This window comes from Bos mutus, chromosome 1 (genome assembly GCF_027580195.1).
Source record: "Bos mutus isolate GX-2022 chromosome 1, NWIPB_WYAK_1.1, whole genome shotgun sequence".
Taxonomy (NCBI): Eukaryota; Metazoa; Chordata; class Mammalia; order Artiodactyla; family Bovidae; genus Bos; species Bos mutus.
In genome coordinates, this window is record NC_091617.1 from 60052942 (window position 1) to 60068023 (window position 15082).

Here is a 15082-nt window from a genome sequence, read left to right on the forward strand (position 1 = left end):
AAACTGTGAGGGAGGAAAAGGCTTAAACTCATAATTTTGCATTCTAATTTTGTAGGTTGGACTTTCAGTCTGGGTGTGAAGTCTGGGCAGTAAGAGCTACATTTGAGAGCTGTGCTCCTTGAGCAGAGCACAAAGGGGCTTGGGGACAAGAAGAGGAAGAAAGGCGATGTGCCCCACTTATAGAAACTAGGGGTGGGCTCTGAGGAGGAATTTAACATCGTCCTTACCTCGGCTCTTTTTTCTCATGTTTCACCATCTCACCCATTTTCTAAACAGATCTCTGTAATTTTTCCACACCAAAAAATCCTCTTTTAAAAATATAAGAATTACACAAAGGGTAAAGTATTCTTTAGTATAATAGACACAATGCATGTAAACTAAAGGAACTATTAACCTAGATTCATTTTAAAATGTTTAACAGGGTAACAAATACTGGAGAGGCTGACAGTAAAAGGTACTCACATAATTTTGTCACATTGTAAAACGTATAAAGCTTTGGATAAGGAACTGAGATTCCAAAATCAGAAATACATTCCTGACAATACTAGCCAAGAAAGTCTCATCACCAAATATTTATTAAGCACTTGGTTTATACCAAAACTATTTAAATTGGTTAAAAAAAATTGAAATTTATCTATAGTAATAAAAAATTAGAACCAGTATAAACATCCAAATATAGGAGATTGATCTAGTATGGCTTATTAATTCATTCAAATATTATAAAGCCACTGAATCTTAAAATACATAAGCTGTTTAACATTAAAACATGGTGGAGGTTTAGTCACTAAGTCATGTCTGACTCTTGCAACTCCATGGACTGTAGCCCACCAGGCTGCTCTGTCCATAGGATTTCCCAGGCAAGAGTACTGGAGTGGGTTGCCACTTCCTTCCCCAGGGGATCTTCCCAATCCAGGGATCAAACCCACTTCTGCTGCATTTCAGGCAGATTCTTTACCGACTGAGCCACCAGGGAAGCCGTATGTTTAGGCTATTATGTTAAATAGAAAAGCAAATCAGAAAATGGTTTGTATATTATCTCAAACTATGTAAAATATCATTCATATGGTCAGCAATTTGAAAGAAATATGAAAAAGTGAAATGAGTTTTCATTAAAGTGATGATATTGTGTGTGATCCTTTTGAAGATGGTGTTAAATGACGATATTAGAGTACCTTTGTCCAGCAACAAAAAGGGGCTGCATTCCCTAATGACACCTTGTGTGAATGTGATAGCATTTAGCTACAGGAGAGACTTCTTAAGGTTCATGGTGATTCCAGTTTCACAATGTGGCCGCCTGAGGTCTGACCATTCGTGCCGCCAACTACATAGAAGATTATATAACCTTTTGTAAACTTTCACAGCTCTAATTCTTTCTTGAGGGGAATACTGGAAAGTGGCTCCTTTGCAGATTTCATAAATTTTCATTTTTCAACTCCCCCCCTCAGTCTCTTTTAATGAATTTTCTTTAAAAAAAAAAAATCCTTCTGGAAGTTTCATGCTGTAGTACTACCTGTGGGTATGATTCCCCATGTGAGGATGTCAAATTTAATTAGATTTTGCTCTCTGTTACTTAATGACTCAACTAGGCTCACAAGTCCAAGATCATAACCTCCCTACTAGGCTGCCAAGTTAGCTATTTCAAGGAACCACTATTTATGGTACCCAATCATAATTATTTTAAACCATGCCCAGAAAATAATAAAACTAGTAAAACTCGCTTAATTATATCCTTCTTCTGTGGATAATCAAGCATTTCACAAGATTTCTTCACTCAGTCTCACATATAACACAGGCAAGAAACTTCTAAGGGCTTCTTTAACAAAAAAAGACTCATCCTTAATTACCTCCTTTTCCTATAAGAAATTTTCAGTGCACTGAGCAGATTCCAATGATATCTGACAAAAGCATAAGGAATCCAGAACTAGATAAAATAAATATTTTTTTCTTAAGGCAAAAAAAGAGGATATATTTTTCTGGGTCCAAAAATGTTCTGTTCTTCTGAAAACCTTTGGAGCCTGTTCACTTTCTAGGTCTTCATTGATCACTTTGGTCTATAAAGTGCCAATAAACATGTAATGAGTAAACAACATATAACAAAAATGTTGAGATCTGAGGAAAAGCCTTATCAACTCTACGGAAATCAAAAGGCACACAGGAAAAGGCAGCCTCATATCCTTCCTGAGGGTCTCACGCCATCAGCCCATCTGGCTTGAAGCAACACTGATCAGATAATGATGCTCTGTGAGAGTGCTGCCAGCCCTAGAATGAACTCCTGAGTGATTCCCTGTCTTTTTTTGTTCGCCATTGTCATTCAGCTCCTGGGACAGCATATCTTGCCTATAGTAAGTGCTTAGTATCAATCCATACTTGTTAAATAAATGAATCTACACTGCTTTTGATTTACTGATCAGAAACAAATTTTCCCCACTGTAACTGAAACTGTGCAATAAATGGACTTTGATAGTAATTTGAACAAAGAAAGTGAAAGTCGCTCAGTCATGTCCAACTCTTTGCAACCCCATGGACTATACAGTCCATGGAATTCTCCAGGCCAGAACACTGCAGTGGGTAACCGTTCCCTTCTCCCGAGGATCTTCTTGACCCAGGGATCAAACTGGGGTCTCCTGCATTACAGGAAGATTCTTTACCAGCTGAGCTAGCAGGAAAGCCCCAAATGAGACCTTGTCACCTGAACAGGGACTTGAACCCTAGGCACTCAGATTAAAAATCTGATGCTCTACCAAATGAGCTATCCAGGCTCCCTAAGCCAGCTGTAAAGAGTATTTTGGGGAAATTTGTGATAGAAATGACACCTCTGCAGCTTCTCTTGCATTGCTCTTCACAAAAGTAGAACTCTTTCATCTTTCTGGCCTCAATTTAACCACTTCTTGGGCTTCCCTGGTGGCTCAGAGGTTAAAGCATCTGCCTGCAATGCGGGAGACCTGGGCTCGATCCCTGGGTTGGGAAGATCCCCTGGAGAAGGAAATGGCAACCCACTCCAATGTTCTTGCCTGGAGAATCCCATGGACGGAGAAGCCTGGTGGGCTACAGTCCACGGGGTCGCAAAGAGTCAGACACGACTTAGTGACTTCACTCCACTCACTCACTCTGGAGTGGTCTGACCAGATCACCCAATCTAAAGACCTATCCCTCCAGGCATAATTTCACTATAGCATTAATCAGAATATGCATTTATATAGTGCTTTGGGGTAAACAGTTATTTCCCTCTCTTGTCTCCAAGTTGCACGTCCATTTTCTTCATCACCATAAATTAGCACAGTACCAGATTCATATCAGATGCTTAAATGAGTGCATATAACATATATTCAAAGTCCATTTTTACATCATTTAAATTGTGTCTGAAAATACATTTTTAGACTCAAGCTTGTCTCTTAGAACAGAATTTTCCCTTCTCTTCAACGTCTCCATTTTCCTTTTCATATTAGTCACTCAGTCGTGTTCTACTCTTTGCGATTCTATAGACTGTAACCCACCAGGCTCCTCTGTCCATTGGATTTTCTAGACAAGAATACTAGAGTGTGTTGCAATTTCCTTCTCTCGGGATCTTTCCGACCCAGGGATCGAAACTGGGTCTCTTGCATTGCAGCCATATCCTTTATCATCTGAGCCACCAGGGAAGGCTTTTCCTCTCCTCTCTCTCCTCTTATTTCTATTATCATTTCACTACCCTCCTTCTTCTTCTAGTCTCTCTTCCCTGCCACCGTATTTATGAATTTTATGAATGACAGCTCACACATGGAAGATATGTTCCCACTTACTGTCTATTAGGTAATGAGCAACAAAAATGAGAGATGACTCATATTTTAAAGGGTCATAACTTTCAATCACATAATTTTGCCAAGCATTCCAACAGCTGTGATTTTAAAAGTCATCAAAATTCAGTCATGCTGGTACTGCTTCAAAATAGACTGAAGATAAAGCATTCTACTAACTCATATTAACCATATACAAAGATGTATCTAATTAAACACATGCTATATATTTGTACATAGGGAGCACAAGCTGTTTTTGTTTTGTTTGGAAAAACTAGTCTAAGCCAGACATAAAATGCAAAATATAGATGTGCAAGGTAAGTAAACTGTGTTAGTCATTCAGTTGTGTCCAACTTTTTGTGAGCACACATACTGGGTGGGGCCTGCCAGGCTTCTCTAGCCATAGAATTCTCCAGGCAAGGATACTGGAATGGATTGTCATTCCCTTCCCCAGCAGATTTTCCTGAACCAGGGATCAAACTCAGGTCTCCTGCACAACAGGCAGATTCTTTACCATCTAAGTCACCAGATAAGACCAAGGTAAGCCAAGTTCAGTTCAGTCACTCAGTTGTGTCCAATTCTTTGCAATCTAATGGATTGCAGCACGCCAGGCTTCTCTGTCCATCAACAACTTCCTGAGCTTGCTCAAACTCATGTCCATTGAACCGGTGATACCATCCAACCATCTCATTCTCTGTCGTCCCCTTCTCCTCCTGCCTTCAATCATGCCCAGCATCAGGGTCTCTTCCAATGAGTCAGTTCTTTGCATCAGTTGGCCAAAGTATTGGAGCTACAGCTTCAACATCAGTTCTTCCAATGAATATTCAGGATTGATTTCCTTTAGGATTGATCTCCTTGCAGTCCAAGAGACTCTCAAGAGTCTTTTCCAACCCTACAGTTCTAAAGCACCAATTCTTTGGTGCTCAGCTTTCCATATAGTCCAAATCTCACATCCACACATGACTACTGGAAAAAACCATAGTGTTGACTAGACAGACCTTTGTGGGCAATGTAATGTCTCTGATTTTTAATATGCTGTCTAGGTTGGTCATAGCTCTTCTTCCAAGCAGCAACGGTCTTTTAATTTCATGGTTTCTGTCACCATCTGCAGTGATTTTGGAGCCCAAGAAAATAAAGTCTGTTACTGTTTTCATGTTGCCTGATCTATTTGCCATAATGTGATGGGACCAGATGCCATGATCTTAGTTTTCTGAATGCTGAGTTTTAAGCTAACTTTTTGACTCTCCTCTTTCACTTTCATCAAGAGACTCTTTAGTTGCTCTTTGCTTTTTACCATAAAGTTGGTGTCATCTGCATATTTGAGGTTATTGATATTTCTGCTGGTAATCTTGATTCCAGCTTGAGCTTCATCCAGCCCAGGATTTTGCATGATGCACTCTGCATTTAAGTTAAATAAGCAAGGTGACATTATAAAGCCTTGATGTACTCCTTTCCCAATTTGGAACCAGTTCATTGTTCCATGTCCAGTTCTAACTGTTGCTTCTTGACCTGCATACAGATTTCTCAGGAGGCAGGTCAGTGGTCTGGTATTCCCATCTCTTTAAGAATTTTCCACAGTTCCTTGTGATCCACACAGTCAAAGGCTTTGGTGTAGTCAATTCAGCAGAAGTTTTTCTAGAACTTTTTTCTTTTTCTATGATCCAAAGGATGTTGGCAATTTGATCTCTGGTTCTTCTGCCTTTACTAAATCCAGTTTCATCATATGGAAGTTCACAGTTGATGAACCATTGAAGCCTCGCTTGGAGAATTTTGAGGATTACTTTCCTAGTGTATGAGATCAGTGCAATTGTGCAGTAGTTTGAGCATTCTTTGGCATTGCCTTTCTTTGGGACTGGAATGAAAACTGATTTTTTCCAGTCCTGTAGCCACTTCTGAGTTTTCCAAATTTGCTGGCATATTAAGTGCAGCACTTTCACAGCATCATCTTTTAGGGTTTGAAATAACTCAGCTGAAATTTCATCACTTCCATAGCTTTGTTTGTAGTGATGCTTCCTAAGGCCCACTTGACTTCACATTCCAGGATGTCTGGCTCTAAGTGATCACACCATCGTGATTATCTGGGTCGTGAAAGATCTTTTTTGTACAGTTCTTCTGTGTATTCTTGTCACTTCTTAATATCTTTGCTTCTGTTAGGTCCATACCATTTCTGTCCTTTATTGTGCCCATCTTTTCATGAAATGTTCCCTTCAGTTCAGTCGCTCAGTCATGTCCGACTCTTTGCGACCCCATGAATCGCAGCACACCAGGCCTCCCTGTCCATCACCAACTCCCGGAGTTTACCCAAACTCATGTCCATCCATATATGACTACTGGAAAAACCATAGCCTTGACTAGACAGACCTTTGTTGGAAAAGTAATGTCTCTGCTTTTTAATATGCTGTGTAGCTTGGTCATAACTTTCCTTCCAAGGAGTAAGCATCTTTTAATTTCATGGCTGAAATCACCATCTGCAGTGATTTTGGAGCCCAAAAGATAAACTCTGATACTGTTTCCACTGTTTTCCCATCTATTTCCCATGAAGTGATGGGACCAGATGCCATGATCTTCGTTTTCTGAATGTTGGGCTTTAATAAAACTTTTTCACTCTCCTCTTTCACTGTCATCAAGAGGCTTTTTATTTCCTCTTCACTTTCTGCCATAAAAGTGGTATCATCTGCATATCTGAGGTTATTGAGATTTCTCCCAGCAATCTTGATTCCAGCTTGTGGTTCTTCCAGCCCAGTGTTTCTCATGATGTACTCTGCTGCTGCTGTTAAGTCACTTCAGTCATGTCAACTCTGTGCAACCCCATAGATGGCAGCCCACCAGGCTCCCCCATCCCTGGGATTCTCCAGGCAAGAATGCCGGAGTGGGTTGCCATTTCCTTCTCCAATGCATGAAAGTGAAAAGTGAAAGTGAAGTCGCTCAGTCGTGTCCGACTCTTAGCGACCCCATGGACTGCAGCCCACCAGGCTCCTCTGTCCATGGGATTTTCCAGGCAAGAGTACTAGAGTGGGGTGCCATTGCCTTCTGCATGTAAGTTAAACAAGCAGGGTGACAATATGCAGCCTTGACGTACTCCTTGTCCTATTTGGAACCAGTCTGTTGTTCCATGTCCAGTTCTAACTGTTGCTTCCTGACCTGCATATAGGTTTCACTGGCTTCTCTAATTTTCTTGAAGAGATCTCTTGTCTTTCCCATTCTATTGTTTTTTTCTTTGCACTGATCACTGAGGAGGGCTTTCTTATCTCTCCTTGCTCTTCTTTGGAACTCTGCATTCAGATGGGCATAGTTTTCTTTTCTCCTTTGCCTTTAGCTTCTCTTCTTTTCTCAGCTATTTGTAAGGCCTTTTCGGACAACCATTTTGCCTTTTTTTTTTCTTTTTGGTGATGGTCTTAGTCACTGCCTCCTGTACAATATCATGAACCTCCATCCATAGTTCTCAGGAACTCTGTCTATCAGATCTAATCCCTTGAATCTATTTGTCACTTTCACTGCATAATTGTAAGGGATTTGATTTAGGTCACATCTGAATGGTCTAGTGATTTCCCCTACTTTCTTCAATTTAAGTCTGAATTTTGCAATAAGGCATTTTTGATTGGAGCCACAGTCAGCTCTTGGTCTTGTTTTTGCTGATTTATAGAGCTTCTCCATCTTCGGCTGCAAAGAATATAATCAATCTGATTTCAGTATTGACCATCTGGTGATGTCCATTTGTAGAGTTGTATCTTGTGTTGTTGGAAGAGGGCGCTTGCTATTCCAGTGCATTCTCTCAACAAAACTCTGTTAGGCTTTGCCCTGCTTCATTTTGTACTCCAAGGCCAAACTTGCCTGTTACTCCAGGTATCTCTTGACTTCCTACTTTTGCAATCCATTTCCCTATAATGAAAAGGGCATCTTTTTTGGTGTTAGTTTTATTAAGTCTTGTAGGTCATCATAGAACTGCTCAACTTCAGCTTCTTTGGATTAGTGGTTGGGGCACAGACATGCCTTACTGTGATACTGAATGGTTTGCCTTGGAAACAAACAGATCATTCTGTCATTTTTGTGACTGCACCTAAGTATTGCATGTCAGAGTCTTTCAATGACTATGAGGGCTACCCCATTTCTTCTTCAAAGGGATGCTTGCCCACAGTAGTAGATATCATGGTCATCTGAATTAAAGTTGCCCATCCCAGTCCATTTTATTTCACTGTTTCCTAAAATGTTGATGTTCACTCTTGCCATCTCCTGTTTGACCACTTCCAATTTACCTCGATTCATGGACCTAACATTCCAGATTCCTATGCAATATTGTTCTTGACAGCATCCGACACTACTTCCATCACCAGTCACAACCACAACTGGGTGTTATTTTCACTTTGGCTCCATCTCTTTATTTTTCTGCAGTTATTTCTCCACTCTTCTCCAGTAGCACATTGGGCACCTACCAATCTGAGGAGTTCATCTTTCAGTGTCATATATTTTTGCCTTTACGTACTGTTCAGAGAATTTTCATACTGTTCAGCGAGTTTTCATACTCTTCAGAGAATTCTGACAAAATGTGCTCCACTGGAGAAGGAAATTGCAAACCACTTCTTGCCTTGAGAACCCCATGAACAAGGTAAGCCAAGCCTGCCTTCAAAAGGAAGAAAACATTATTCCTGATGGTTTCTCTAAAATTCATTTGTTTGCTTTTTTAATCCTTTTTATTTTAAGTGAGCCATAGTTTTTACCACACTCATCAAAACTCTTCTTGAAGATGGGGCAAAGTATCAGAGAAGACATCCCTTCATAAAGCCTCCTGTGACAATTGTTCAATTGCTAAACTGTGTCCTATGCTGTGACCCCATGAACTGCAGCACACCAGGCTTCCATGTCCTTCCCTGTCTCCCAGAGTTTGCTCAAATTCATGTCCACTGAGCTGGTAATGCCATCCAACCATCTCATTCTCTGTTGCCCCCTTCTTCTTCTGCCCTCAGTCTTTCCCAGCATTAGAGTCTTTTTCAATAGGTCAGGTCTTCATATCAGGTGGCCAAAGTATTGGAGCTTCAACATCAGCATCAGTCCTTCCAATGAATATTCAGCATTGATTTACTTTAGTATTGACTGATTTGAAAGGGTCTCTCAAGTGTCTTCTCCAGCACCACAATTTGAAAGCATCAAATCACTGGTGCTCAGTCTTCTTTAAGGTCCAACTCTCACAGCTGGACACGAATACTGGAAAAACCATAGCTTTGACCGTACAGACCTCTGTCAGCAAAGTGATGTCTCTGCTCTTTAGTACTCTGTCTAGGTTGGTCACAGCTTTTCTTCCAAGAAGCAAGCATCTTTTAATTTCATGGCTGCAGTCAATGTCTGCAGTGATTTTGGAGCCCAAGAACATAAAATCTGCCACTTTTTTCACTTTTCCCTCATCTATTTGCCATGGAGTGTTGCGACTGTATGACATGATCTTCATTTTTAGAATTTTGAGTTTTAAGCTAGCTTTTGCACACTCCTCTTTCACCCTCATCAAGAGACTCTCTCATTACTCTTCGTTTCTGCCATTAGAGTGGATTATCTGCATATCTGAGTTTGTTGATATTTTTCCTGACAGTCTTGATTCCAGCCTGTGATTCATCCAGCCCATCATTTTGCATGAGGTACTCTGCATATAAGTTAAATAAGCGGGTGACAATATACAGCCTAGATGTACTCCCTTCCCAATTTTGAACCAATCTGTTTTTCCATGTCCAGTTCTAACTGTTCTTCTGGACCTACATACAGCTTTCTCAGGAGACAGCTAAGGTGGTCTGATATTCCCAGCTCTTTAAGAATTTTCCACATTTTGTTGTGTTCCACACAGTCAAAGGTTTTAGCATAGTCAATGAAGCAGATGTTTTTCTGGAATTCCTTTGCTTTCTCTATGATCCTGTGACAGAACATGATTATAAATCAATGTTGTTAAGGTTAAACAATATATTAATCATTCTTAAAGGATACATAACTGTGAAAGAGGAAACATACCCAAATGCAGAACCTCACCTTTAGCATCAGTAGAATAGTTACAACTCAATCTCTGCAATTAAGACAGACCGAGCTTTGATTTCAGGTTTCACCGTTATTGATCATGTCACTTTAGACAAAGCACTGGACTCTCTGAGTCTCACCTTTCTTATATGTAAAATAAAGGTATAATAATATCTACTAAATATGGTGATTAAATGGGCCTGAAAAATAATGTGTAATACAGTAGTAGGTACATGGAGTAAGTACTCAATTGTTTTTGTTTAATTGCAAAGTCATGTATTACTCTTTCATAACCCCATGGACTGTAGCCCACCAGGGTCCTCTGTTTAGGGAATTCTCCAGGCAAGAATACTGGAGTGGGTTGCCATTCCCTGCTCGAGGAGAAGTTCCTAACCAGGAATCGAACCTGGGTCTTCTGCATTGACAGGCAAGTTTTCTACCACTGAGTCACCAGGGAAGTCCAAGTACTCAATTAAATGATAGTTATTACTACTACTGTGATTCTCATCAGTAATGCTATGTTATTTTGGTAGTGGCAGTGATTACTTCATTCTTGTCAAATGCTAAAAGAATGTGGCAAAATAAGGGAAGCCAATTCTAAGTGCCATCATGTGGAAAATATATCAAGTAAAGCAAATGTGGGTGCTATAAGAAAACTAGACTGGACTCTCAAAAGGAGATTAACTTAATCCCCCATTTACTCATGAAAGAAGGTGAGGGCATTAGGGTCAGCAGATAGCCTATTCAGGCTTCACTTTTGGTTCAACTGGTAAAGAATCTGCTTGCAATGTGGAAGACCTGGGCTCGATCCCTGATTCATTTTCTCATCCAGTATTTCCTACTGCTACTGCTGCTGCTAAGTTGCCTCAGTCGTGTCTGACTCTGTGCAACCCCATAGACGGTGGCCCACCAGGCTCCCCTGTCCCTGGGATTCTCCAGGCAAGAACACTGGAGTGGGTTGCCATTTCTTTCTCCAATGCATGAAAGTGAAAAGTGAAAGTGAAGTCACTCAGTCATGTCCGACTCTTTGCGACCCCATGGACTGGAGCCCACCAGGCTCCTTGGTCTATGGGATTTTCCAGGAAAGAGTACTGGGGTGGGGTGCCATTGCCTTCTCCAGTATTTCCTACAGGCTTTTCAAATAAGGACTTGAAGAAGCATTTAGGTAACATCAGCTCTATCATATTACTCTAGGAATCAGTGAATATGTCTGAATTTAAAAAGTTATAAAAATGTTTGACAAATTTAAATCCAAACACATATTTAAATTCAAATAAAAATTTGAATAAATCCCACAATTAATTTTCTCCAGTTTCATTTTCATTATTTGTAAGTTAGCTTTATCATGGAAATTTCACAAACAAAAATATCAAAATTTCTTTTGAAAATGTTTTCTTTGAAAGTGTTTTCTTTATAGTTTTAGTCTACCAAATTAAGACATTCAGAGAAAAATGAACAGAAACATTTGCATTTTTCTCATATCTCAAATAATAACACATGATCAATTACCTATGTAAAGAAAACAAAAGGAAATCTAGAAGTTACAAAATATTCTCAGCGTAGTCATGAATAAAATCTAAATTCAGATGTTAATACCACAAATAAACTTAGCTGGAAATTCCTGTTTATTTTAGATTTTTATAGGCTAGACATAAATTTGCTATTAATATAGAGAGACTCATTGGAAAAGACTCTGATGCTAGGAGGGATTGGGGGCAGGAGAAGGGGATGACAGAGGATGAGATGGCTGGATGGCATCACTGACTCGATGGACATGAGTCTGAGTGAACTCCGGGAGTTGGTGATGGACAGGGAGGCCTGGCATGCTGCGATTCATGGGGTCGCAAAGAGTCGGACACGACTGAGAGACTGAACTGAACTGAGTTGTACTTCAGAATACCAATAACTACCAATAACTACAGGCAATTGCCAATATATAAAGCATGCATTCCAAAATTTCATTTATAATTCAGTCATTTGGAACTTGCAACAGCTTTTCCCATATAAATATTTACAATTTGTGGTTAAGTTCATATGTAAGGCCACATATGCCACTTTTACATGAAATCATTGTAAAACATTTATCTACAGAAGGAAACTAATATATACTTTCATTAATAAAACATAAACTAAAATAATACAATGTTAAACTGAGATAAAGTTTATTATTATATATTTATATTTATATATTCAAAACTCTATGCATTGGTGAAAAGAATGGCAAAACTCAAAAGGGAAGAGGTGTGGTATGTTTGGTAGAATTCCCGAAGAAAGCTTAAGAGTATCTTCAAGGACTTAGCTATTTTCGGCCAAATTCTCTTTTTTCCTAAATCATTTCAGATCTTACAAAAGGTACAGGTAGATTTTCAGAACCATATTTAAATATTATCAGTTACTGACTAAAAAATGTAAATGAAAAGAAGAGAGGGTAAGTGAATTATAAGGAGCTATGGGGGAGGTAAATTTGAAATAAGCAAGCAGAAATGTCTGGAAACAAAGGAGACTGCCTGGGAGGAAAACTGAGCTACATGCAGAGAATGCCAGAGGTGCAGGATTGTGTATAATCCTTTGGTAGCAGATTAAGAAAGTGTTGGAGCAGAAATCCGGCCAACTTGTCCTATGAGCTGACTACAAAATGGCAGGAGTGCTTCTTCATGACATTTTGGTTGCCAGAGAATGTGCACAAGTTGTAAGAAGGTAAACACTTAGCAGGCTCTGCTGTGATGCTCTTATAGAGCCTTTCACACTTGTGGGTGGAACACTTTTTCTGTCTTTACCAGGTTAACATGCAAACCTTATGATCTTAGAAACACTCAACATTGATTGGTCTTCTCTAGCCATGTGTTGGGTATTGGGTTTTAGCTTTTTAGCACATTGTGATACTGCTTCTTAATTAGTGGAACAAAAACTAAATGTGTGGTAGAAATAAGGACATTTGATATTACAGTCATACATACTGTAGTATAGTGCTATGCTCTTGCAGCTATTTTCATATATTACAAAAAGTGTTTGATTTCTGACTTCCCATCTGACAATAGACACAGCGAGAAGTCCAGACAGACTCTATGAATAACTTTTTGCCTGTAATGCAATCGTGCTGTCCCTAGTCTGTGGGCTATGTCACCTCCAATTAAACAGTGGCTCAATCAGTGTGAAGACAGCCTTCATATTGTTACCATAGAAAGGTTTCTCCTCTGTGAGTAAGCCTTTTCCAGCTGTCGAGATGTTCACCAATTGCTGCCTCAGCTCCTTGGAACCTGCTCAGCTTGTGAGCGCCGATGCATTTACTGTACTAGTAATTAATGCCGTTAGCATTGTAATTAAAAAGAAAAAAAAAAAAAAAACTTTTTGCCTTTATACTCAGGGTGATAATGCTGCAAGTAAAAATTAATTAAAATGAGATGAATTGCCTTCAGTTAAACGAAACGGAAAGAGAAAAGGAGGGGTGGGGGGAGGAGGGACCTGACATAGAGTTTGCAGCCTTATTAATGAAGCAAACTGAGGAGGCTGGGCTTCACATTTTCCCCTGATTCTTCGTCCTTTGTGCTACAGTCTGGGTTAATGGAGCCCAAAGCTATCCGTTGGTGAGGCAATACAAAGAAGTTCCATTTTTGCTCCATTTGCTATGGGTCACTATGAAGACCGCAAACATGAGCGCCCATGTTTGTCAAGCCCCTCTTTAATTTCCCCTTATCGGTCTGTTTGAAGTAATGGGCTGTGAAATTGACTTCTATATTATTATTAATTAGATATGATGCCTGATTTTTCTTAACACTTGATACAGTGAAAAGGTCTGGTTCTTTGCATAGGACAAAATCCTGACAAATTCAATCATCGACTAAAACAGAGCTTGAGTGGGAAAGTCTGACCTCTTCTCATCCTGAAAGCAAAGACCTGGTGATCATCTTCCAGTCTCCTGATTTTTCTGAATTTAGCCTCCCAGTTCTGACTGAAGGACACAGATCCTTTAAATGAAAGTAATACACCAGCATTCTAAATTTCAGAAAGGAACAACAATCAATTAATCAATAAACACATGCTTAATGAAATCCTGGTGTGTATCTTAGGATTATGTCAGTGCTCCAGGGGATACAGAAACAGTGAAAAAACAACCCTTGTCTTCGAAGAATTGATAAACTCACTTAAAAAAAAAAAAAGCTTAGTTGCATAAACCACTTATAAGTGGGTAATTGAAGCCTAAAGGCTTTGACACTCTGAGTGAAACAGGTTGGTATAAAAGAAGGGGTACTGGTCTGGAAGTCAGTAATAACTGCATGGTGAATGAGTGAGTGAGTGAAGTTGCTCAGTCGTGTCCGACTCTTTGCGACCCCATGGACTGTAGCCTACCAGGCTTCTCCATCCATGGGATTCTCCAGGCAAGAATACTGGAGTGGGTTACCATTTCCTTCTCCAGGGGATCTTCCTGACCCAGGGATCAAATCCACATCTCTCGCATTGGAGGCAGACACTTTAACCTCTGAGCCACCAGGGAAGCCCTGCATGCATGGTAGAATAAGCCAAAGAAAAAGGAGAAGATAAAAGGACACAGTTAAAGAGGGAAGAATTTTCATTACAACTCACAGCATATAATTTCTATATATCTCAAGTCATTCATTGGTCAAGAAGGGAAAAACTACCTGCAGCAGGTAAATTTCTGCTGGAATTTCCAGTAAATTTCTGGAATTTCTCTAGTGCTCTGAGAGGCTTCTTTCATACTCTAACAATTACTGACTGACTCCTCTGGTTCTGTTTGGTGTTCTATGGACTGTCACACATTGGACATTCTACCCTTTTAAGCCTTGATTCTCTGATATACCTTCGTTCCATTTTCAGGCAGAAACATATTCCCACAGCTTAGAGATGGGAATACATGGTTCATCTTTTAGAGTTAGGGCCTGACACCTGATGCAGGAACTGAGCTCATTTAGAAGAACAATGCATTGAATCAACAGCTCTCAGCATGGGTTTTAAAATTCGTACAAGAGATTCTGGGGAGCCTTCAGATAATCTCTTGAAGTACTAAATATAGTTCTTCAAATTCCACAGTCATCTCATGTTTGGGGCCACTTCACTAGCATCGCCAGGTAACAGCTTTCCAAGAAAACGGTAGTAAGTGTGACCATATGACTTACTTTTTCAACGTCTGTTCGTGGATGTTACAGACTGTAAAATTAGAATCTTCAGATTTAAGAACAAAGTTGGTATTCTCTTTGTGAAGCCATCTGTATTTGTGCAAAGGGAATTTCTTAAAGTCCCTTCAACCAAAGACATTTCGAGAAAAATGTTCACTTGCTCCATTCACTATCTAGATGGAAAGC

General features: G+C 39.7%; 1 protein-coding gene and 1 non-coding gene across 3 annotated transcripts in view; both read right to left on the reverse strand.

Annotated features, from left to right (window-relative positions):
• The window catches only part of LSAMP (limbic system associated membrane protein), a 711567-nt gene that overhangs the window by 454770 nt on the left and 241715 nt on the right, over positions 1–15082 (reverse strand). The window lies entirely within an intron of this gene.
• TRNAK-UUU (transfer RNA lysine (anticodon UUU)) lies at positions 2687–2759 on the reverse strand. Its single transcript has one exon. It is a non-coding gene; the product is annotated as a tRNA-Lys (tRNA).